The sequence below is a fragment of the Pleurodeles waltl genome, chromosome 6 (assembly GCF_031143425.1).
Source record: "Pleurodeles waltl isolate 20211129_DDA chromosome 6, aPleWal1.hap1.20221129, whole genome shotgun sequence".
Lineage (NCBI taxonomy): Eukaryota > Metazoa > Chordata > Amphibia > Caudata > Salamandridae > Pleurodeles > Pleurodeles waltl.
Window position 1 is genome coordinate 1,694,368,199 of NC_090445.1, and position 25,113 is coordinate 1,694,393,311.

Here is a 25,113-nt window from a genome sequence, read left to right on the forward strand (position 1 = left end):
GGAGTGAAAGCAGAAAGAGTGGCGGAGGACTTTACATCCACCAATCTGCCTTTACTTTGCCTGCCAAAGTCAGAGATGTCCGCTGGCCATACGGAGATCTGTGTACATTAGCATGAACTGCTTCATGGTGGGCCCTGTTACTGTAGGAAAGGTTTGACGGACGGCTTTGTCAAACATCATGAACAGCAATCAAACTTTTCCAGTTTTTTTTTTTTTTTTAAACAAACTCTCAAAGTGTGAGTAAAAGTAGGAGGCATGTCCTATATGCAAACAAGATATCTGCCATGCTTAAATGCATAGAAGTACACTAACGATGAGAAGCCCATGCAAATGGAATGGCTACTGAGTGTCACTTTCTTGATTACTTACATTAGGCTCCTCCTACTTTTACACAGTAGTCACTACTGTTCATTGTTGCTAACATTTGTATCCACAGTACACTCTGTTGAACCACACAGTGGTGAGTCTGAATCCATTGTATTTTGGGATAACAATTACAGGGTTAGAATTATCTCTGAAGACCTGAAACCAATGGAGCAAGGTTTATGTTAATGGAGTAAGTTTTACTCCATCAGTATAAATCTGGTGGTCTTCTCACCTCTAAATCAGGCTCATGGACCAAGAGTTTGGTTAGGAAGGATACCTTCTCTGCCAAAATCAAAACCAGACATCAGTGTTTCCAAACAAGACATGGTGCTCTTTTTCTCTTCCACTGCGCTGCGCACTTTAGACTGCCTTGCGCCTAGCGGACACACTCTTGCATTATAGTGCTTGGGTGTGTGTTCTCAAGCTTAGGTTTTGTACTGGAGGGGTACTCTTCTAGTATATAATACTATGCTTAGACATGTTTTAAAACTTTTCCAAGTTTGTACATGTGCCACATGCCATGTTTGAAAAGTTTGGAGAAAAGGAAAGTTTTCACAAATTTTATGCCTGCCTAGTGGTTGTGTTAATCGTTGATGCTGGACCCTCTCCACCTTTTTTTAATAAATAGGCCTTTTGGTGGTTGCATTGGGAATGCCCATCTAGCACCCATGGAATTCCCCATCTGAAGCAGCAAAAAGTGGTACTTTGAATTACTTTAGGACTACCTTCCGATGTAAATCAGAATTTGTGGTGGAAAGTAAATCCTAAAATAACACTTTACTCTGGTTTTCTCCTCTTTTGTGATGCCAGCCCTTTGCAAAGAGTTAGTAAATCTGCCCTGTGGTATTGTTAGGGATAAGGATGGCATTCAGCAATAAGGGTACACATATCACTCCCAAATGTAGACATTTCTGTTTCAAACAACCTGAGAAAGATCTGTGCACTTGAAGTTGGGATTAGTCAAAATGTTTTTTTATTGTGTTTCTTTGTTTTCTAGGTTGTGAAATACAATTTAATGTGAGCTCACCTTCAATAGTTTCCAAATCTGACAGGTGATAGAAATGAACATCAAGAATGGCTAGTTTGCCCAAGGCTTCCTGTTTTTGGCTGAACCGACTCCATTCCTTTCCTTTCCTTTCCTTTCCTTTCCTTTCCTTTCCTTTCCTTTCCTTTCCTTTCCTTTCCTTTCCTTTGTTTCTTCACCCCCGCTTTGCTCATTCCTGTACTCGCTCTATGTTTCGTTTTTGTTGATTTATTCCTTATTTCACCATTAAATCCCTTTCTTTCCTCCTTCCATCCTACAATTTCACCTCCCTTCCATCATTGTTCACTTCCTTTCTTCCCTTCATTCTATATTCCTCTCCTTCCTTGGTACTTCCCTCCATCTTTCCTTTCTTCTGCACCTTTGTCTTTCCTACCCCTCCCTCTTCTGCTCCTTGTCTTTTTTCCCAAACGTTGTTCCTTCGGGACCGGAGAACAGATTGATGTTGAGATAAATGAACACACTGGTAACAGGCATCAGGCAAACTTTAACTATCAGAAGTACAGGATCAGGGACTGGATGTGTCTGGTAAGGAAACAGTGCCCATTGGTGATATCGGGAAAAAGGACAGTTCGGGTGAAATGCCCAGGCAAGATGTACATTCACGTGCACTGGCATAAAAGAGCCGGGCACCAAGTCCCCACACATCCATGGGAAAAGAATGCTCCTAAAACTCACCAAAAATTGGATTGCTTGAAATAATATTAGGACAAAGGTGCTTTCCTACAGTAAGAATCAAACATAATATCATTTTTCATAGGGTCATGATTTAGGGAGGTTATAGCTGCAGGTTTTCACGTTTCAAGCCCAGGTGCCCACACAGATTGAATTTCACGGCGCCTCAGATATAGTGCTAGGAAGCCTTGGCTTCTGGTTGCCTTGGTGTCACTCACAAACTTCAACGAATTATGCGCCAACGTGGAATTTGCGCATTCCTCGGATTCCTCGCTCCGAGGAGAGTGAACGCTCGAGGAGGCGGGCATTACAGCTTTCCTGGACACTGGAATGTTTGGGATTCTTCCCACCTTGTTAGGGAGAGAGCCCTTAAGAAGCACCATGGCAACAGACATCGGCTCGAGGCTTACCCAGACACCGGCTCCATCCCAGTTAACGAGCCACAGGCGAGCTTCGCCACACGATCAGATTATCACTGGAAACCGCAAACTCGAACAGCTGGACGCCTACAAAAGATGGAGTTTAGAGGAAAAATCAATAGAGCCACACGATCTCACTGCCAGGAGTCCAGCAGGTCCTCCAGTTCTGCAAGTAAAAGCAGAATCATGGTCGAAGTGACGCTGCAGTAATCCCCAAGCATCAAGTATTGTCAGCACCTCCTGCTCCATAGCAAAGCTGCCATAGAAATAACACCCTGGGTTCAAGGAATCACGTGCCGGTCCCGAAAGTTCGTTTGCTGTGCAATTTTCAAACAGTTTTTAAGGGGCGGTGGTTTTACCAACTTTCGACCACGTACGTAGTTGAAATGTCTGAGCCTTCAGGAAAATGCAGCGCGTTGTGTTATGCTGCGTTACGGTCTGTTTTCTGGGCCAATAGGAATGTATGTATTTAATTATTTAACAGCCTTATGCAACACGTCGAAGAAATCTGCGTCCGCGCCAAGTGCAGTTCGATAGCCTTTACTGACAAAAAAAGTTCAATTATTGACGCAAATACTCAACTGACCGGTGCTTCCTCAGGCACCAGTCAGAGGAGAAAGTTCGTAGACGCAAGAAATGTCTCAAAGTTCTACTCAGGGGGGCTCCTTTACGAGCCCCTGGCTTACACTACGCCACGGGGTGTCGTTGTTTTACGCTCCGGTGGCGCAGTGCGCTGGCCCATGTTTACAAGGCCACGCAAAGCCACCTTGTGTGGCGTTTCATGACCTGGTAAAATGGCGCAACCGGGAGAAATAACATTATTTCTCCCTGTTTTTCCTCTTTCTATGCAGCACACATTGAAAGAGGGAAACGCCATTAATGGGTGTTTATGTGCAGGAAGGTGTCCCCTCCTGCACATAAACAATCATTCCTTCAATACAGGTATCCTTGCACTATGGTGCACAGGGGCCTGCGTCGGCACTATGCAGCAGTTTGCACCCCAGGCCAGGGAACAAGGACAGAAATGCGCCATATATTTTAGATCCAACACTGTTGTTTCGACGCAGGGCGGCGCAGATAAAAAGGCCTGTGGTGCTGCCCTGCGCCAAAACCTAGTACATGAGGCCCCATGTTAGAGTATGGTCACTTGTCTACCTCTTACGAGAACAAGCATGTTCCCACACTGAGTTTGTGGAGATGGAAAGGATGGCCTTCGAATACAGTAGATGCAGATATGTAAACAGTTTTGGCTGAGCAAGCTCTTCTCAGTTTTTCAAGCTTCGGGAGCCAAGCTCTAACAAGCATTCGCAAGACCAAGAGGTCTCGCATATGTGAGACCTATTGGCTTTGGTGGAGTGGAGTGGCATGGAATGGCATTGTGTGGTCTGGCGTGGCATTAAATGGAGTGGGCTGGCATGCACCAAAGCGCTTCAATGCTTCATCAGGGGTATTAAACACTATATAGATACAATTCAGTGGAGTAGCACTGATTGGAGTGGTGTGGTATGCACCAAAATGCTTCAGTGCCTCATTAGGGGTATTAAACACTATATAAATATAAGTATAATTCAGTAGAGTAGCACTGATTGGAGTGGTGTGGCATTGAGTGGAGTGAGTGGAGTAGCATTGAATGGAGTGGAGATGCATTATGGAGAGTGGAGTAAATTTGTGCAGTGTAAAGCGGAGTGGAATAGCATTGTATGGCATGAAATGGCATTGTGTGGGTTGGTGTGGAGTGAAGTAGCAGTGTGTGGCATGGAGTGGAGGAGCACTGAGTGCAGTGACTGTGTGGAGTGGGGTGGCATTGAGTGGAGTGGCATAAAGTGGAGTGGAGGGCATGGAGTGGGGTGAAGTGGCACTGGGTGGAATGACATTGAGTGGAGTGAAGTGGCATTGTGTGCCAGGGAGTGGCATTGAGTGGAATAGAGCTGCACTGAGTGGAGTGGAATGGAGTGGCATTGTGTGGCATGGAGTGGAAAGGTATTTTGTGGAGAGGCATTCTTTGGAGCGGCACTGGGTGGGATGGAAGGGAGTGGAGTGGTATTGTGTGGTGTGGAGTAGCATTGTGCAGTGTGAGCTGAGTGGCAATGTGTGTAGTGGAGTGGAATTGTTTGGAAAGGAGTGGAATTGTGTGGAGTAGAATTGTGTGGAGTGGAACTGCACAGAATGCTGTGGCATTCTGTGTTTTGAAATGGAGTGGTATTGTGCAACTTTAAGTGGCATTGTGTTGCATGGAGTGGACTAGCATTGTTTGGTATTGTGTGGCATGGGGTGAAATTGTGTGGCGTAGAGTGGAGTGGCATTGCGAGCCAAGCAGTGGAATTGTGTGGCATTGTATGGAGTGGATTCTGTGGTGTGGAGTGGCATTGTGCAGCATGGAGTGAAGAGGAGGGAAACTGTCCTCATGTGGCATGGAGTGGAATTGTGTGGCATTGTGTTGTATAAAGTTGAATAGTGTGAAGTGAATTGTGTGGCATTGTGTGGGGTGGAGTGGAATAGTGTGGCATTGTGTCAAGTGGAATTGTGTGGCATTGTGTGGAGTCGAATTGTGTGCCACTGTGTGGAGTGGAGTAGAACTATATGTCATTGTGTGGAGGGAAGTGGAATTGTGTGGCATGGTGTGGTATGGAGTGGAGTTGAACTGTGTGGTATAGAATTCTGTGGCATTGTGTATAGTGGATTGGAGTTCAATTTTATGGCATTGTGTGGAGTGAAATTGTGAGGCATTGTGTGGAGTAGAATGCAATTGCATAGACCAGAAAAGACTTGTGTGTTATTTTGTTCCATGCGGCGGAGTAGAACTGTGTTTAGAGGAACACAATTGTGTGACATTGAGGGTGTGGTGGGAATTGTGTGGTATTTTGTGGGGTTGAGTGAAATTAAATGGCATTGTGGTGAATGGAGTGAAATTGTGTGGTAGTTTCTGGAGTGGAATTGTGTGGCATTGTTTGGATTGGACTTGTAGTTGTGTGGCATTGTGTGAAGTGGAGTGGATTTTGTGAAGTGGAGTAGAATTGTGTTAAAGTGGATTGGGTGGAGTGTAATTGAGTGACATTATGTGGAATGGAATGAAATTGTGTGGCATTGGGTGGACTGGAGTAGAGTGGCGTTGTGCGGCAAGCAATGGAGTGCAATGGCATTGTGTGGAGTGGAGCTATGTGGCATTGTGTGGAGTGGAATGGAATAGTTTGGCATTATGTTGGGTAGAATGGCATTGTGTAGTGTGTCATGGAGTGGCATTTTGTGGCGTAGAGTTGGATGGAGTGAAGTTATGTGGCATTGTTTGGCATGGAGTAGAGTGAAATTGTGTGGCATTGTGTGGTTTTAAGTGGATTGGCAGTGTGTGGCATTGTGTGGTGCAGGGTAGCACTGTTTGGAGTGGAGTTCCGTTGTGTGGCTCGGAGTGGAATAGTGTGACATTGTGTAGGTGCTTAGTGGCATTGTGTGACATCGAGTGAAGTGCCATAGTGTGGCGTGGAGTGGCATGGGGTGGAATTCTGTGGCATTGTGTGTTAAGGAATACAGTTGAATTGTGTGGTCTTGTGTGGCACGGAGGTGAGTGGAATTGTGTGGCATTGTGTGGCATGGCGTGGAGTGGAATGGTGTGGAAAGAAGTGTTTTGTGTGGCATGGAGTGGGGTGGAATTGTGTGGCACTCTGTGGAGTGCTATTGAGTGAGTGGTGAGTGAACTGGAATTATTTAGAGTGGAGTGGAATTGTGTGGCACTGTGTGGAGTGTAAAGGAATTGTGTGGAGAGGATTGTGTAGAGTGGAATTGTGTGGCACAGTGAGGAGGTAATTTGGTTGGCATTTTGAGGGGTGGAGTGGAATTGTGCGGAATTGTATGGAATGGACTGGAGTGGAACTGCATGGCATTGTGTGAAGTTAAGTGAAATTGAGTGGAGTGGACTTCTGTGGAGTGGAGTGGAATTGCTTAGCATTGTGTTGAGAGGAATTGTGTGGGATTCTCCGGAGTGGAGTGGACTGCAATGAAGTGGAATTGTGTAGCATTGTGTGACATGAAGTTTCGTATAATTGATTGCCATTGTGTGGAGTGGAGTGGAATTGTGTGGCATTGTGTGAAGTGGAGTGGTGTGGCATTGTGTGGCATGGAATGGAGAGGAGTGGAGTGGAATGGCATGGTGTGAAGTGGAGTGGAACTGTATGGCATGGAGTGAAGTGGGGTAGAATTGTGTGGCATGCAGTGGCATAGTATGGCATTGTGTGGCATGGAGTGGAATTCTGACGCATTATGTGACAAAGAGTGGAGTGGAATTGTGTGGCATTGTGTGGAGTGGAGGGCAATTGTATGGCACTGTGCGGAGTGGAGTGGATTGGAGTGGAGTGCAGTGCAGTGGTGCTGATTGGCATTGAATGGAGTGGAGTGGCATTGTGTGATGTGCAGTAGAGTGAAATGCACTGTGTGGTGTGGAATGTCATTGTATGGTGTGGAGTGGCATTCTGTGGAGCGGAGTGGCATTATATATGGAGTAAAGTGGCCCTGAGGGGAGTGGAATGGAGTGAAGTGGCATTGAGAGGAACTGAGTAGCATTATGTGGCATGAAGTGGGATGAAGAGGCATTGTACGGCAAAGGGTGGAGTGGCATTGAGGAAAGTGGCATTACATTGAGTGGAGTGCTAGTGAGTGGAGTGGAATAGCATTGTATGGTGTGGAGTGGAGTCACATTGCATGGTGTGGAATGGAGTGGCATTGCGTCGCATGGAGTTTGATTGTGTGGCATTGTATAGGGTGGCATTGTGTTGTTTAATGTGGCATTGTGTGCAAGGAGTGCAATTGCATGGCATTGTGTGGAGTGAATTGCATTGTGTGGCATGGAGTGAAGCTGAACTGTGTGTCATAGAGTGGCACGGAGTGGAATTGTGTGACATGTCGCATGGAGTGGAAATGTGCAGCCTTGTGTAGAATGGAATGGAGTGCAATTGCATGACATTTTGTGACAAAGCATGGAGTTGAACTGTGTGAAACTGTGTGGCATGGTGTAGAATCATATATTATAGTGTAGAGTTGTTTGGAGTGGAAATGTGGCATAGTATGGAGTGGAGTGGAAATGTGTGAGGTGGATTGTGTGGAGTGGAAATGTATGGCATTGAGTGGAGTAGAGTGGAACTGTATGGCACTGTGTGGAGGTGAATTGTGTGGCATTGTACGATGTGGAGTGAAATTGTGTGGCATTGTGTTGAGTGGATTGGTGTGCAACTATGTGGCATTGTGTGGTGTGGAATTGCGTGACACTGTGTGAAGTGAAGCGGAATTGTGTAGAGTGGAGTAGATTGGCTGAGTGGAATTGTGTTACATTGAGTGGAGTGGAACTGTATGGCTTTGTGTGGAGGTGAATTGTGTGGCATTGTGAGACATGGAGTGGATTTGCGCCAGATTGTGTGGATTCCAGTTGAATTGTGGGACACTTTGTGGAGTGGATTGGTGTGCAATTGTGTGGAGTTGAGTGGGGTTGAATTCTGTGGCATTATGTGAAGTGGAGTGAAATTGTGTGTAGTGGAATGGATCTGCATTGTTTAGAGTGGGGTGGAACTTTGTGTCTTTGTGTGGAGTGGAGTGGAATTGTGTGGATTGAACAGTTTGTAGTGGAATTGTGTTGCATTGTGTGGAATGGAGTGGAATTGAGTGAGTGTACTGGAATTGTTTAGAGTGGAGTGGAATTGTGTGGCACTGTGTGCAGTGGAGTGGAGTGGAATTGTGTGGAGAGGATTGTGTAGAATGGAATTGTGTGGCATTGTGTGGACCAAGTGGCATTGTGTGGCACTGTGAGGGGACAAATTGTTTGGCATTTTGTGGGTGGAGTAGAATTGTGTGGCACTGTGTGGAGTGGACTGGAATGGAACTGTTTGACATTGTGTTAAGCGGAATTGAGTGGAGTGGAGTGCATTGGATTGGATTGGAGAGGAGTAGCATTTTGTGGAGTGGAACTGCGTGGCATTGTGTGAGGTGGAGTGAGGTGGGATGGTGTGGCACTGTGTGGTATGGATTAAAGAGTAATTGTGTGGCATTGTGTACAGTAGAGTGGACTTCTTTGTAGTGTGGTGGAATTGTTTATCATTGTGGTGAGTGGCATTTGTGTTGCATTCTCTGGAGTGGAGTGGAGTGGACTGCAATGAAGGGGAATTGTCTTGCATTGTGTGGCATGGAGTGGAGTGGAATATAATTGTGTGCCACTGTGTGGTTTCGAGTGGAGTGGGATTGTGTGTGAAGTGGACTGCAGTAGCATTGTGCAGCAGGGAGTGGATTGAAGTGAAATGGCATTGTGTGAAGTAGAGTGGCATTGTGTGGAGTGGAGTGGTGTTGAGTCGCAGGCAGTGGAGTGGCATTATGTAGCATTGTGTGGGGTCGCATTGTGTGGCATGATGTGGCATTGTTTGGCATGAAGTGGAATTGTGTGGCATGGTGTGGAGTGAATCACATTGTGAGACATGGAGTCAATTGGCACAGTGTGTGATGGAGTGCCATGGAGTGGAATTGTGTGACATTGTGTGTCATGGACTGAAATTGTGTTGCATTGTGGGATGTGGATGGGAATTGTGTAGCACTGTGTAGAGTGGAGCACAATTGTGTGGAGTGGAGTGCAATTGTATGGCATTGTGTGGCATGGAGTGGAGTTGAATTGTAGGGTATTGTGTTGCATGGAGTGGAAATGTGTGGCATTGTATGGAATGAATTGGAGTAACTGTGTTGCATTATGTACAGTCGAGTGGAATTGTATGGTGTGGAGTGGAGTCGTATTTTTTTGTGTTGTGTGGTGTTGTGTGGCGTGGAGTAGAATTTGTGTGGCATTGTATGTAGTAGAGTGGAGTGGAATTGTGTGGAGTGCAGTGGAACTGTGTGGCATGGAGTGGAGTGGAATTTTGTGGCATTGTGTGGATTACAATGGAATACAATGGAATTGTTGGGCATGGAGCGGAGTGGAATTGTGTGGCAACATGTGACATGGAGTGATATTGTGTGGCATGTGGCATAGAGTGGAATTGTATGGCATTGTGTGGCATGGAATGGAGTGCAATTGTGTGGCACTGTGTGGTGTGCACACAAATCAATGTCACTTTCTCTCTCCCATGTAAATTGTACTACCACTGTCATATTTCAGCTGCCCGAATAGCTACATAAACTGCAGTGAGTACCTCAGGGTGCATGACACAGTATGCACAGGCTGTGGTGCATGTCTGGGAGCCACGAGTGGTAGGGAGAGAAAGACACAGACAGAGAAACAAGCCAGTCAAACATAACAAAACAACGCAAGCACAATAGCTGAGTATCTCATACAGTAAGGGAAATAAAGTTAAAACATCCATGCTAAGCAAGTTGTGAGGACATGAAGGCGTTGTCACAATTTAGCTGCAGTTTACTTTAAAGGATTAATGTAATTCCCTGCAGTGACAACCTTACGTTAGCCCAACATTTCCTTCTATTACTTATGGCATTTATTTCCAACAGCAAAGCAGTGTTCCTGAAGCAATACGGAGGGTAAGCAGGTATGGGGTGGGGGGATGGGGGGGTGTTAGCGGGCAGTAAAGGTTGAGGGAAGTAACGGGGAGGGAATACCGGGGCACACGAGGAAGGGTGTGGGGATGAGTGTGACAGAAACATTATGGAGAGGATGTGGTGTTACGACCAGAGATGCTGACTTTGAAATTCGGGAGCTAGATTCGAGTCTCGGCAACCGCTCAACATCCTGTGACTCTGGGCAAATCACTACGCCTAAAACATGAAAGTGTCCTTGTGTAATGTAAGGGTTGCTTATGTTAAGCCCACCAATACGTTCGGGTCGAGTTTGTGCTATATAAAAATTGAAAAAAAGCAACCCGGGGAGGATGGGAGGGACATAGATGGTACAGGTGGAGAGGAGCAGAGGTATGAGCTGGCCAGGAGACAGAGAATAACACCGGTGAGGGAGGTACCTAGAAAAAAAAGTACCTCAATCCCAGCAGATCAACAGTGGAAGGACACTCATCAAAGACAATCAATCTGTACTTGGTCCATGCTTCCGTAGAAAGAAGAGGAAGTGAAACTGGCAAGCGCTGCCCAATTAGGAGGCAGAAAAGAAGAGTGATAACGAAGCCAACGAATGGTACGCAATGGGTAGGCTCCGATCCCCCTGTTGGGTACAACACCTCTGCAAGTGAGAGTGCAAGCACAAAATGCGCTGTGTCAGGCATCAACGTGTCTCAACAGCAGAGGCAGCCACTTCATGTGCGCAATGTTAACCTGAGGAAAATAAATGACTGAACAGGATTACTATTATGCTGCTGTAAATATATACAATTTTACAATTTTACACACTCTTCACCAAGAGGTATAGGGGTGTTTTATGTAGAACTTATACTTTCACATTGCACAATTAAAAAGATTTACACCTAGCACAACTTATTGGAATGTTCACTGCTATGATACATGTTTCAGACACACTCAGCAGCCAGCTTGGCTTTTCTGGATTAATTTGCTATTATTCATGCTCTGGTTAGTGTTACTTGATAAGCATAAAACCTCCACCTTGTCTTGCTTAATAACAAATCTATCAAATATTGATGTTTTTGTTGTGTTTCTATTTTTGTATATGTGGATTAAAAAACTTAACACCACCTAAATATTTCAGGAATATGCAAAAGTAAAAAAAAAATATTGCAGTGGGAGTGGACCCATTCTACGCTTCTAAATAATATTAATTGGCATTATTTGTCAGCACATTAATGTCTGTTTTAGACTTTTTAAATGGAGGGTTTCAAATGTTTCTAGGACACCGACTGGGCCTAAAGTAAAGAAAAAATGCCTTGCTTGTCTCTGAGCCATGTGCTGATGGCTCCCTTCAAAGATGTCTTCATCAATGGATGTCAAAGACGGTTTAGCAATCCTCAGAATGGCTGGTTCCTGCCTTGTTCATCTCTTCATCTCACATATCCCAGAAATACACAAGAGGCTTCCAGATCTGCCAATCTCTTAATCCTCCACAATATCCAAAGAATAAAACCAGGAAGAGGAAGGAATTTGCTAACACAAAGTTTTGTTGAACAAAAAGCCTTAAGAAGCTTAAACACTAATGCTTGCTCAGTTTCACAATGAGTTGCAGCCTGCCAAGTCACACTTAGGCTGTAGGAGGTGTGTTGGGACGCGACCAAAAGTGACAGGGTAATCCGATCTCTCTTGTGCATGTTACAGATAAAGAAATATCCAAGGGCAGGTAGCATGAGTTTATGAGCCGCAGACGCTATTGTGAGAAAAAGACTGTACAGAAAGAAAATAAAAAAAATAACGCTGTTTACACTTTTTAGCTCTACAATCAGGCCAACTACTGATTTGTTCATGAAGGTTTAATTGCATTGTAATATGCATTTTCAGAAAGTAGCATTACAACTGTTAAGGTCCGGAATTTTGTAGAATGCTTTAAAATTGACTTTTGTCCAGTTCATTGTCCTCCACAATATGACAGATGAGAGAAAGGAGGTACAAGCAGTAACCTAATCTCCCCAGGGTTAGATAACTTGGTCAAGTGTGGAGTCTGAGATTTGAGTTCCTATCTCCTGATTCCAGAGTCAATAAAGTAATCATCAGATCAAGTTTCTCATATTGTACATGATAAAGCATGCTTCTAAGGAGAGGTCTGTGTAGGCACCAACATTGTAATAGATCATATTGGTTTTAACTTTGGAGATCTCTGTCCAAACCGCAGGTTGAGTTCCGCTTGAAGGATCACGATCACATGTGACTTCACACTCCTAAACAACAAGGAGACCTTTCAGGCATAAAGAAAGCAGGCAGCGGATCCTTACTTCATAAAAAGCAATTAAATCATGGTGAAAACATTTACATGCAGAGGAGAGATAGTGGACCCCTAATGACTTAGACAGGGTTAAAATAGTGCTATTGAACCCTGTACCTAGATCGTCGTTGACTGGTCTCTCTTTCTGAGCCACAGTGTGGCCCAGCCTGTGAGTAGGGCTATCTCAACTTGCCGCAAGGATGATGAGACTGAGTGAAGGTTGACCTGCAGACTGTTGATGCTGTAGGTTGGGCTAAGGAGTCAGGAGCCCAACAAAGATCTTGGTGCATGCCGAAAAAAGAACAGGCAGATTTGTCATGATGTGGTATTGTTTCTGTAGGGGTAATTGTAGGACACTCTTGTATGGACCTACTGTGAATGCCATCTTACCTAACAAGATAAGATCACACCTTTATTTTTTAGATTTGGCATTAGCCAAAACCTTTTGATTTTTGAGGGCGAGAGTTGTAGTTACCTGAGGTAACTCTAACTATAACAGGTGAATTTCTATGGTTTCGCACGTTTAAAATGTGCGCCTAACTATAACGCCCCGTAACCTTTGTTTTTTTAAGTGAATTTAAATGTTTTTTTAAAATGATATTGCCTAACTATAACGTCTCTGTAACCTTTGTTTTTTCAGTGCATCTGAGAGTGGGTGCATGAATGTATGAGTGGGTCTGTGAATGGGTGTGTCAGTGCCTGAGTGGGTCTCTTAGTGGATGCATGAGTGGCTGAGTGGGTCTGTGAGAGGGTGTATGAGTGTCTGCCTTGGTCTGTCACTGGGTGCATGGGTGGGTCTGAGAATGGGTCCATAAGTGTATTAGTGGGTCTGTGAGAGGGTGTGTCAATGCTTGTGTGGATCTGTGAGTGGGTGTGTAAGTGCCTTAGTGGGTCTGTGAGTGGGTGTGTCAGTGTCTGGATAAGTATACTTATAGATCTGTGAAAGAGAAAGTCACAGTCTCAATGTGTCTGTCAGTAGTGTGCATTAGTGTCTGAGGGAGTGTGTGTGAATGGATATTTTTTTTCTGCTCTTGGCCGGAGTCGCAACTCAGTTGTGACTTTACATGGGGGGCCGCACTGAGACCCGCGACGGAGCTGCGATTCCACAATCGTGGCTAAAAAAAGGATTTTAATATTTTTAAGCCTAACAACTGTGGCCACCACACACCCTTTAACAGCCCCTAAAGAGTCAGAGTACATCCACCCTGACCCCTTCATTTATCATCAGCTTTTATTTCCATACCCTGAGATTGTGCCTCAATTTACAAAATGGTGGCTGCAACTTTCTTAACTGAACGGCCAACCAATCACAGTATTTCTCTTTGCGCGAGGATTCATGTAGGGTCGTGAATCCTCCCCATCCCTATACATACAAATTTGAATTTCCTTCAATTTCTCAAAAACAACTGAACAAATTTATGCCAAACAACAAAAAGGGCTCTTTCCGGACCAAGAGCTACCTTTCTGCTGAATTTGGTGTAAGTACGTCCAGTGGTTTTGGCGCTATTGCTGTTCAAAATATACTATGGTAATTAGCATTGGAAACGCTCTAATTTTGACCCCCCCTTTATCTCAGCCCCTGCTTGATGGATCACCCCAAAACTTTCCAGACAGCAGCTTACGGGACTGTCAATTTTTTTTGTTAAAAATTTCGTGAAGATTTGTCAAGCAGTGCCAAAGACATAGGCAAGTAAAAAGCAGAATTTTCTATAGAAGCTAGGTCCTAACTATAACTTCCTAGTGGTGACCGTCACCAGGTAATCTATCTAGTGGGTCCCAAAACACTTTTTTCCATTCATTTTTTCCATAAGGTCTTTTGACACACCTACAGCCCAAACGGCTGAAAGGAATTACAGCAAATTTGGCACAAAGCTAGATCCTGTTCTGCAGATTATGTTGTTTGTGGTTTGGAGCAAATCTGTTCTGTAGTTTTGGAGTAATTTAAGGCCAGAAAACATAGATGTCTAGGGACACGGATCCTCTGTGGATCCAGCTGTCCCTGTGCTGATATCTAATTGGCTGCCAAAACTTCAACAAGGAAGTGTTGGCAGCCATCTTTGGACTAAGCTTCAGCTAAGTATACAGAAAAAAAAAAAAGAAAAAAAATAGGAAAAGGGGCCAGTGAAGAGTCACCCTGACCCCTTAGCTCTGGTGCTGGGGTCCCTCAGGAACCCCACCAGGGTTAAAAAGGGTTTTTTTAAATCTCTGAATCATCTGTGGATCCGGATTCATTAATTTTTCTGGGATTTTGTTTTTTAAAAGGGCAGTCTCCCACCCTTTTCTTTTTATTAGCCTACGGGTGGGCTAGGACTGGGGGGGGATTGGGGAGTTCAATAAGGATGGGGTGGCGCACGTGGCCCCCCTCCTGGGGTTTCCATGAGCTCCGAGGGCTGTCATCTTCCCAGAGCAATGATCAATTAGAATGCAGGGGGGCAGTGCAGACCCCCTGCACCTGAGGACCACCACCTCCCCAGGACAAAATGTATTGTTTGTGTGGGGGAGGCCCGACAGCCTCCCCCACAGCCCTGAGGACCACCACCTCCCCAGGGCACTTTTGTTAATAGCATGCAGGAGGGCATGCGGCCACCCCCGCAGCCCCAGGACCTCCCTTTTCACAGCACACTTTTGCAAACTGAATGTGGGGTGGCCGCGTCTCCCCGCATCCCATAATGGGGTGGGAAAGAGAGAGAAAGATTGTTGGTGCAAGGTCTTTCCATGCAATGACTTCAAAGAGTTAGACTAGCAAGATTTGTGGTTCAAATGTTATAGTTATGTTTTGATGCAAAGCAGAACAGGGTCTCTTCTGGCCTACTGGTAAAACTCTTCGACAGTCACTCAGTAGGTTGATGGTTCCAAACCTAGTATCTCAAGGCAGTGGGTCCATTTATTTACTAGTGTATAGACTGTTATACCTTCCTAGTAATGGAACATTCATGTCCCCTTCCTCTCAAAGTGTGTTGGCTGAATGTCATAGTTATGTATGGACAAAGCCCAATAAGGAGTCCCCTATGGCCTTACATAAGTTTTCAGTCCCTTACACTGACAGTTGAAGGTTCTAATCCAGGTGTGTCCATAATCATTTCCCTCCTTTAATTTCTTTTAAACTTCAAAAGTTTAAGGTTCATACTGAAAGGTGATCTCACTCTTTTAATTGACAAATACACTATTCTTTGCAATTTGTCCAGAAGTATCTCATTCTAGGTATATCATCCAGCAAAGCCTAAAAACTTTCTGTCTCCCTCTCACTCTATTTCTCTCTCAATTTCTATCTCTTTATCGCACTCCCACACCCATTCAGAAACTTATGCACCCCTTCACAGACCCACTCAGACACTCATGCACCCACTGACAGCCCCACTCAGACCCTCACACACCGACTGAAAGACCCACTGAGACTCTCACATACGTACTCACAGACCCACTCAGACCCTCATGCACGCACTCACAGACCTGCGCACACACTGACGCACCCACTAAGAATCTAATGCACGCACTCTCACACCTAGACACCGACTCTCACAGCCACTTTCTTCCTCAGATACACCCTCTCACACCTATTCTCACACCAGAGAGACAGGCTGTGGCCAACTCCTGCAGCGTCCGGCCAAAGGGCCGAGCGCAGTGTACTTTTGAGTGGTTAAGGGGGTTGGGGGCAGGGTCTGGCTGCAGGCCAGGCCATGCAGGCAACCCCTGCTGTGCACGGGCGAAGGCCATTTATGCTGCAAGGTTGGTTGCTTATAGGGGGTTGGGCTGAGGGCCTGGCCTGAGGCTAGGCCCTGTGGCCTACTGCCGCCTACCCCGCCAAAGGAAAAAACAAAGGTTACAGGGACATTATAGTTGGGACATCGAATTAAAAATACATAAAAATTCACTGACGGTTACAGGATGTTATAGTAAGGCTCACATTTTAAACGTAAAAAAACATAGAAATTCAGCTGTTAGAGTTATCTCGAGTAACTATAACTCGCACCCTTGCCATGCACTGCTAATTACACCATATATTACAGCACTCATGACATCTTTGATAACATCACTGATAATATCAATGTAACACTTGCAATAAAATTTTTGAAGAAAAAACTGTCCGTAGTGGTCGCACAAGTTACAGTTCCCTTAGGGGACAAGTCATAGGGTGGCAATTTGGTATAGGGAGAAACACATGAAGGAAAGAATTGGAAAACACATGCATTATCATAGAATGCTAAGCAAAAACAAACAAAAAATAGTAGCTTCCTTAAAGTGACAGTGGAAGGTAGAAGTCATCCAATGAGAGAGATATTAGAGATGCTATGCTCCAAGAGAGGGACAAACACAAGATTGACAAGCTGCAACAAGGAAAGCCGTCAAATAAAAAGCAAGCTAATGAGACTGACAATAAAGCCAACCAGTGGTAAGCAAAGGGCGGGCTGTAAGCCCCTGTAAGTTCTTGGTAGGCCGCAATAGGTATTTTACAACCATACAACTTATCCCATCTGGTTTTACAATGAGAAGCAGCTGATGGAGTGCCACACTCTAACCAAGCATACATACACTAAGTGATCGCAGTATAAGCTGGCAAGTACACATTACATGTATAAATGTTAGGTTCTACTCTAAGGCTCGTGTATTTCTCTGGATGTTTCTTGAGGTGTGCATGTTTGTGAAGTTACATTTGATGCTGAGCTGTGAGCTCAGCTATGGAAAATCACAAGCATTGCTGAATATCAAACTGATTTTAGTGCACATTTGTAGTGACTTGTCATTAAAGGCACCTTACGTGAACATACATGCACAAATATAGGCCCTCATTATGATCATGGCGGTTTGGCCCGCCAGCCGGCATGGCGGGCCAAACCGCCATATAATGCACATGGTGACGGCCGCCAGTGGCTGCCGTCACCCACCGCAAGGCTCCTGCCATCAGGCAGCCTGGGGGCAGGTTGAAACACCATCCGCCATGGTAGCTGTGCTACCCTGCGGATAATGTTTAATTTCCCACCACCATTTTGCTGGTGTAAAAGGCTGGCGGAGGGGGTGCCCCTGCACTGCCCATGCAGGGGCAGTCCAGAGCCCGTCGCGCAGGTCACTGCCCTATTTTCGGGCAGTAATCTGCGCGACGGGTGCAACTGCACCTGCCGCACAGAGGCATTGACCGTCAATGTCCCGGCCGAGCCTTTCTGTGTGCCGGCAGGCGGAAACAAGGTTTCTGCCCGCCGGCTCACAGAAAAGTTCATTATCTGGCCGGCGGGGTTCTGGGGTCACTGGTGGTCAGTGTTTTGACCGCCAGCATGAACACGGCGGTTGTTTCTGCAATGTTCATAATGACCACCATAGTAATGTTAAAATTTTAGCAGTAAGACTTTAAACAAAAAAACATTTTCAAACCTATTGCATGCCTGCCACATGAGTATTAAGTAGTTTGCAAAGTTTTCATACAGAAAAACAGGTTGTCAGAAGTGGTTCTCTGTGGGTGCTGCTCCTCTGAGTACATTTTTGCCCCACCCCCTCCTTCGATAAGCACACACTGCTCCCTGCTCAGTACACAGCCATAGTATCCTGCACCTGAAAAATGCATGTTCCATTGAAGACCTCATTGTACACCTCTGGCATCCCCCAGAGCCCATCTAAGCCAGCAGCACAATCACTGCCACTCACAGCAGCTTCTGGATAATGCCACTACAGGACATCTGAGAGCGATCACAGGGTGATGGGTGTGCACAGTCAGGGCTTCATAGGGTGACTACATGCAAGGGATGTCTTTGTGATACATGAGATGGTGTGTGGGCCAGTTCACAAGGCATTTATGAGTATGAGAATTAATGCTGCAAGGGCACTACTTGACATGGTATAAATCGTTCACTGGCCCCACTATGTCTAACTGTGTAATACTAAAGATTGCAAAGAGGACATGGTCCTTTTATGTGCACTATTGTGTATGCTTTGTGAACTGGTCAATATTCTGTGACCTTCATCTGATGCTCAGCGAGTTGCTGCTCGCAGAAACCTTCCCAGTATTGCAGTGGCTCGTGTGGAAATCATTATATGCTTTGGTGGCCTCGCTTCACTAATATGCTGCTTGTTTAATACTTTGTGTAAACAGTATTCACCACTCATCCTATTCAATACTTCCCTATCCGCCCTTCCTCAAATCTTGCACCAATCAAGACACTCGGTTTTGCACCAGAGCTCTTTGCACTCCCTCTGTGTCCCCCCTGGATCGGTCCCAGCATTAAGGTTCTTGGGCGCGTGGCTCAGATCTTACAAAGCCTTATATCTCCCTAGACACAGGGTTGTCTAGCTGTAGGCTCGTGCTTACCCCACCCCGCCTCACCACATCACTTCACAGCGCTGGTTCAGTGCTGCCACCAAATGTGTAAAGCTTCTTAGGAATGGATGTAGGCAGCAAAGCAGTGAGCAGGGCCGGCTTTAGCGCTGGTGGTGCCCTGTACGACAGTCTTTTTTTGGTGCATCTCCACCCCATGACCACCAACTAGGATTCCCTCACTACCACCCAGCAAATGTGTCCCTCATCTCTCCATAGCCCCCCTTTCACAAACATTTGTTTTAAAGCACTTGTAAAGGCTGGCTTTACTCCACTCAGCAATCCACATAAAATATAGTTCTTTTCTTTGCAGCGGGCATATTAACCTGCACCCGACGCATCACAACATTGCCGCTGGCTCGATTACGAGCCGGCGTCAAGGTTGTGGTGAGTTTTCTGCAGATCCAGCAGGCGGAAACGCTGTTTTTGCCCGCTGACCTAGCGGAAAATTCCTAATAGGGCAGCAAGCATACTGCCAGCACTGATTTTGTGCTGGCTGCATCGGCTTCCTGAATTCGTAATGAGGCCCCATGCCTGTATGAACAAGTGTGCTTTACAAAAGTTGAACAGTTGAACACTCTTTACTGCGTAGGAGTCATAGTGAACATGGTGAGTCTCATTTGAAGAGAGAGGCCTGTGAACTTTGTGACTGCTTTCACACTAATTGGTTTCCAGAAGGTACGCTCCATCATTCTACAGCAGAGGTTTTCCACCGCCCATGTCGTTGACATTTAATGTTTTTTTGGGACAGAGAAATGTCCCATCCATTCGTGCATGGAAGACACATATGTACATCTTACCAGTGTGTATAGAGATTTGTGGATCATGTTTGTCATATGGTTGTAACCACAATGGAATTAATTTTGTTCTCCTACATCCTAGTGGGACTTGGAGGATGGAGAGAGCTCCAGACAGCAATGCCAAATGCAGAGTTCCTCAGAACTATTGAGGGATCCCTTGTAGAAGGTTAGACTTATGGTTGCAAGAGAGATAAGAGAGGAAAAGACCCATTGAAATGTAGGTAATTTTATTTGACATTTCCTCTCCCACTGTTCATGGAAAGAGCTACACCCCAATGCTAAAGAGGTGGTTAAGTGGGACAGTCTTGCTCTCTTTGTGTCCTCATTTTGCAGGAGACTCCACCTCCTTGTTTGAACCAGAAATAAAGAGTATGGCTGGATCAGTCTGAATAGAATAACAAAAGACAAGAACTGCCCGAAACCGATGTCAGAAGGGACTGTTGGAATACACTAAACAACCGCTGTTAGCTTCTTTATTATACTTCTTGAGAATAAAGATGGGTCAGAATCCTTCAGCCAGTTTTCCATGATTTCTCTACCGGAATTCTGGGTCTCCACGCCAGTGGTGACCGAGAAACTCTCTGTGCTCCACGGTTGGGGTATTTAACATCAAATCCCCTAGAGATGTTCGGAACCAGAAGTTTACGAAGATCTGTGGAGTTCTGCCAATCTGCTTTGGCTCTGCCTTGAGGGAGAAATCGTCTTCTCAGAAGGGGCCATAAGGGGCCCTTGCACAAACAAGTTGCCGCTTTGACGAAGGGAGACTGCAAAGAATTGAGGCAGGATGTCTTGAAATCAAAGCTGGGACTGCATCACTCTGCTAGAAGGTGAGGTCTTGAAGCCCTGAATTGTACTTGCAGCGTGAGCTGATGAATATGCACCTTGTACTTAAGGGTGCTGTGGATGCTGACAATTCCATGCTAGTGACCAAGTGCCGGCAAGCTTCAGGATGTTAGGGAGTTGTGACTGCATCCTGCAGTCTCAAAAGTAGACTCAGAGTGCTGGATGAGGTACTCCGCCAAATGTCACCCACTGTCAGAGGGAACTTCAACCAGTCTAAAGTACTCACTGCGATGATCCAGGGTGGTAACCTATATTGCTAGGGTGGTACCAGTGGTGTAACATTAGCCACCGCAGTGCGTGGTGCCCCAAGGTCTAGGGGAGCTAGGGTTCGGATGAGCCGACCACCAAACTCGCAGAGAGGATGCCATTGTCATACCGGTGGTGTCCCCCCGTGCGTATTACAATGTTCCCGCCGGGCTGACCCGGCTGAACATTGTATCACGCGTTCCTGCCGGGCTGCCCTGCAGGAACAGTGCTACGATGCCAATATCGTAGCACACCAGCACCATTGGAATATGCACTGTCTTCAGAGCAGACAGACCGAATTCCAGTGGTGCTCTCCAGGGCGGGCCCTGCACTGCCATGGCTTTCCGCCAGCCTTTCCATTGCGGGGTCCCGGCAGAAAGCTGAGTTGTAAACATCCTGGAATAGGTGAGTTCACTCTGACCTGTTACTCCGTCCGGAACCATGTTCCTGGCGGGGACGGTGGTCCCCTGGCAGGTCCACTCACCATGCTTGCATTGTGGCAGTCGGACCTAAGATTTCCACTAAGATCTATCACACAGGAAGGTTGCCTCTTACAAACCACTAAACTATTCATCAAGAACAAAGTAATAGTTAATGCTCTCTGATACATATTTACCCTATTGTGTTGTTTATGAATATTAAAGTATTTTCTCTTTTAAGGCAAAGCACTGACTGGTCAATAATTGATTAATTATTGGATGCTTTATTAATCTCTGAGCCTCTAACCACACACCACCTCCATGAGTAAGCATTGGATTCCTTAGTTTCGGTAACCTGAGGGTCAAGTGCTAAAGGGATGTACGTGGTTCTCAGTTTTGGGCTCAATAGAGAAGTGAAGCCCCGGGACACCAGTGGGAACAATTTTAAATTTACACAGTCAGAGCCCAATAACCCCTGTTTTCCCTTGGAATCCTGTGAAGTACCAATAAGGGCCTTCTCTGTCCATGATTGGCATCGTTTAAACAATGGTTATGGAGATAAAGGTGAAAATGGCAGTGGACGAACCTTAACAAACTGAGTGGCCCTGACGACATCATTTACACTGGAGCTGGATCAGGTGCAACCACACTCCTCCACTCTCTGAGTGAGTCAGGGAAATCCAGTGGTGTACGGTTGGGACATCCGCAAAATGTTGAAGGCTCTCTCTCCCATTACCTCCTTCCTCTAAATTAATTCAAAATGCAAGGTAATAAGCGAGTATTTGGACTGAGAGCAGTCTCTGCTTTCTCCAGTGTTCACCACTGCTATAATGCAAAGTATTCATACTGCAGCCTCCACCAGGGTTGAAATCCAGCAATGGATCACACAGCTGGGGAACCTGGGCCATTACCCCTCCGGTGGAGAACATGAGCAACAGAGGTGTTGACAGTGGAGTAAGAGAATAGGAGATGCACACTGCCACCTGTCTTTTGATGTGATTACTACAGGTGATCCCCAGGACACCGGCTGAATCCACATTCTCAGACAAAAGCCTGTGTCCAGGGCTTTAAGTGGCCTGGGTCCTTCTGTGTCTCAGACCCGGCAGTAATTTAAAACAAACACTGAAAAGGGTCCCTCTCGGACCCTCTATTTATTTGCTTAACTATGCTGGTAAAACAAGGAAAAATGAATGTAAAATAATCTGGTAATTCCTGCCAGCAATGTAGTTCCTGTTTATTTTTCACATGTTTTACTTAATCTTGCACTCCCTAAGAGTGTTATCTATTTTCAGAATTTTGAGTCGTTGCATTTTTGTGTGTAGCATATTAGTCTTTTATAGTGCATACTTTAAATTTAGTCTCCTCTGGGTGTTTATAACTGGCCACAGTTGAGAGCTGTGGAGTTGAGGTTGAAGACAGGGCGAGTTTCTCGCAGCGCCTGTCAAGGGGTCAAAAAGGTGTTCAGAATACATGCTCATCCCATCCATCCTTTATCTCTTTGTAGAGAGACAACCTTTGCCTAAGCCAATTGTCCTAGCTGCCTTTAGGGGCATGTAAATTGTTGCTTTAGATAGCTAGATGCAATAAAAACAAGCATTTGCAATGCAATGGGTTTTGCATCTGCCCGACTTAGAGCTATTAGCATTGTAAACTCCTAACCAGACTTTTCTTGCCACATAGCTTTAAAATCAAAAGTAAAACAGTGTCACATAAGCAAGCCGATTTACAGTGCCATGACAGCCATGAGCATCAACGAAAAGGAGAGACACAAAAGGAAAAAGAAGTTCGCTCGCAGTCACATTTATCGGAAAAAGTGCAATTATCTATGTAACAGGGGTGATAACCAAAGGGGTAACAAAACCTCCCCAAGGAGGGACAATTGTAAACAATTTACCAATGTCATCAAAGGATTTTTGAAAGACAAGCCCAGGAACAAGTGATAGTGATGGGCGTGCGGTGGGCGTGGTTAAAAGCCCAGATACATACCAACACTTCGGAAAAGCAGCGTATGTGCGCTGCTATATTCGACCTCAAAAGCTCAACGAGAAACTAAAATACCAGTCGGGTGGCACACTGTGGAAGTGACAGAAATTTAGTGTGCGTTTTAAGCCACCCCTATAATTCATGGATCAGATTCATTGCCCCCCCCCCCCCCCCCCCCTTTTTTTATCCGCTTGAGAGTTTCCCTGTGTCTCTCTACCACACATCACTTCCAAGCAGAGACATTTGACTCTTGCTTGGTGAAATTTCACTGTGCGTAAAACAGCCCCTACTGTTGCCCTGGCCAAGCAAGGGTTTAGGCGCTATGATAAGGACGCCAGAAGCATCTACCCCCCTCAATTCCATCATTACAGCAGATTCGCTTGTGTTTTGAATTTCATGTCCTTTTAAACCCATAGCCCCTCCTCGCATCCCCTCACCTGCACTGGGTCCCTCCTAATAAACGTGAGTTTAGGCGCTATCCGCTTCAACGTTATCCACATTTTAGGAGGATTCCTACCTGCTGAAAGCTTTGTAGAGGCATTTTACCCAAAAACTAGAAGGGCGTATTGTTTGGGTCTTTATTTCAAGGTGATTATACACTAGGCGAGGAGCACAGTGTCTTAGATACGAACATGCACATATAAGGAAATACATAATACAGAGGAAATAAAAGATTAAGAGACACAACTGGGAGAAGATGTCAGAACAATATAAATAAAAAAATAAATAAAAAAAACAATTGCCGTCTCGGTTGACCACCGCGCACTCAGAAAACAAGAGTTTATCTTCAATTGGTTCTAAACCTTGACTGAACTTGCGGCGAGGACCACAATCTGTTTTTTGTGATAGAAGTGAGCCCTGAGGATGAAACTCGGATCACATGACGGTACCTAGGCGCGGTGGCTAGGCTGGAGGCAGGCCAGCTTTTATTCAGGGTGATATGAAAAAGACGTGAAAAGTTCCCCGGGGCTGATGCCTTTTTTTGGGGGTGGGGCTGCTGCGCGGAGGATTGAATGTCTGACAGAATCACAGCCGACACCGGGAGCCCCCCCGATGACTCGAGGAGGAGAGCAGACAATGGGCCGCTTTATTCTGAAGAATGGAGGTGGATTTACCGGGGATCCTCGGGGCGCGGTGGGGAGTCCGCACGTCTGTGGCCTGGAAGTAAACATCGGCTGCGGTTATATATGTACAGCCAGCGGGGTACCCGGAGTATGGCGGAGAGAGGAACAAAACCTGCAGAGGGATTGCCCTGGCAGAGCCCATCCTCTCCGACGCCCCTCGGGGGGCTGCGCCGTTTGGGGGGGCTAAAGAGGCTTGGCGCGCAGGTCGCATACTCCCCATTCAAGAGTCTGTTGTCAGGCTGCATTGCCATGACGAGGCGCGAGGGTGCCCTGTAATTACCAATGTCATATAAAACCCCCTTTTAAAGCGTTCGTTCCGACTGCAGGCGGACTCCGCCGTAAGCCAGAATTAAACCAGGTAGACTGTACCAACAAAAGTAGGGGGGGGGGGGGGGGGGGGTCATGGCTGAGTTGCAGCCCAAAGCAACAATGGTAAAATGACCCCTAATCCAAATCGTAAAAAATGAATTAATTTGTAGAGCACTGAGCATTCATGGATTTTAGCATCACTGTTCCTCAGGGGTGTACCTTCCCCTGGTGCAGCAGGTGGAGTTGCGCCGGGACACAGAGGCCTGAGGGGTCCACTGCACCCTGATTATTGCTGTATGCTATAATTCAATCGCTTTTCAAATGGTGGTTTAGATAGCGTCTAGAGGCCCGTCACAGCATATGTTCTTGAAAGAATGGGCCTGATTTCCTAGTACCAGTGGGCGCGGCCAGCAAATGTTAGGCCAACAGCCAAGACAATTTCGGACAAATGGGACCGATTTCGAAGAAACGTCTTACATTGCGCCACGACCTGAACTCGGATTTCATGGAAAAGGCAAATATGAAATAACTCCGGAAATGGGAGGATTTGTGGGTAGGTCTTTCAGCAATGTACGTGTGTATTTACTGAAAGGAATTTACTTGAGGGGACATAAATATCTTCTTTCTTATGCTGATAAAAACCATACAAGTATCCCAAAGGACACCTTCATATAACTACAAACTTTAGAAGGCCTCCAACTGCTTGGGTTTTTGTAGAGAGCACAAATGACCAAATCACACCAAACATCATATCACAGACGTTAGCAGACTTTTTACTTCAGAAAATACTTGTTACACAGGG